The sequence below is a fragment of the Diplotaxodon limnothrissa genome, linkage group LG17 (genome assembly GCF_057381915.1).
Source record: "Diplotaxodon limnothrissa isolate DT_005_m linkage group LG17, D_limnothrissa_male_GT1.1, whole genome shotgun sequence".
NCBI classification, from domain to species: domain Eukaryota; kingdom Metazoa; phylum Chordata; class Actinopteri; order Cichliformes; family Cichlidae; genus Diplotaxodon; species Diplotaxodon limnothrissa.
Genome location: NC_140612.1, coordinates 16,131,843 through 16,133,252, shown reverse-complemented (window position 1 = coordinate 16,133,252; position 1,410 = coordinate 16,131,843).

The following is a 1,410-nucleotide window of genomic DNA, read 5'->3' as shown; positions in this document are numbered from 1 at the left end:
AATCGGTTCTGAGCCTTACATTGTTTGTGTCTAAAAGAAAGATTAAATCACTTTTTAATCTAAACCTCTAAGCTTTTGTTATCTGTCATCAGTGCGGTTTATATCAGTCTTTCACAAGTCTTGTGTGCGTAGAGTTGTTTGTTCATGTTAATCACTTTGTTTGATGACATTGATCAGTCATGGCTAACAGCTTTTTAATGAGTGTTTATTGATGATATGACTTCTGATAGAAGTACCTGAAGCTTATACTGCCAACCAGAATTTAGTCTGATCCAAGGTAACTTTTGGCTTTACACTGGGTGCTTCTAACTTTTTACTTAAACAGGCAGGAGGTTACTGGGTTACACTGGATCAGTGCAGTAAAATATAAGAAAATAAGTTGTATTTTACTTATATTCTATGAGATGGACTAATTTAGGGAAATTACTGCAATGTCGCCATTAATAATACATTTGGATTCATATACAAAGATTCAGCCAGTTCACATCAGTAAAAACAACCATTATGCCAAGAGCAGAACATAGTGACTGAAAAACAAAGTGTTAGAGCAGGTTTCACGCATTTCTCTCTGAAAACAGTGTGGCAATTCTAATAAATGAGAGGACGCTGAAGAAAAATAAATATGCTTTTGATATAAGAAATGACTGATAGGAATTGTAGAGCAGTGTGCACATATTATTCTGATTAAGACTTGGGTGCAGTGCAAGGGCGTAGATTTGGCATGGACGGAAGGGACATGTCCCCACCAATATCCAGCGATTATTGAATTGTCCCCACCAATAATTTGATCTCTTCGAGTAAAGAAAAACAAAACCGATAGAAATTTAAAAAAAAAAAATTTAAAAAAGCGATCTGTCAACGTCTCATTCACCCAGCGGTGCAGAAAGAGTTAAATTACGTTCTCTACTGGAGTCCTATATCATGTGACAGATATGGCCAATGTGATTGGCTGTGCCTTTCAGGGAGCTCTGTTTAGTTTTAGCAGCGGCAATCCTGCGCTGCGAGCAGGAGAGGAGGATGGCAGCAAAAAGAACCTGGATATAAGAAAGTATTTTTCAAAGAAACCTGTAAGTCACTTAAAGTCAAGTTCACTCATAAAACCTGTACATCATAATAACGTTACAGGCAATGCAAGGCAATACATGCCAACCCTCCCGTTTTTTCTCGGACAATCCCGAATTTCAGTGCCCCTCTTATTAGGGGAGACCGGGGATAGTTGTAACGTGGGTCAGTTGTAACACTTCCAATTTCTCCAATCAGGGCTAAGTTTCAAATGATGTGACTCATCCTGTGCATGCCCAATTCAGTTCTGCTATCACACGTGAAAAATCAGCACATTTTGTCAAACACAGACAATTTAACATGAAAAAAAGTAATTTGTATGCCAAAAAGTAAGTTTTTCTACTTTAT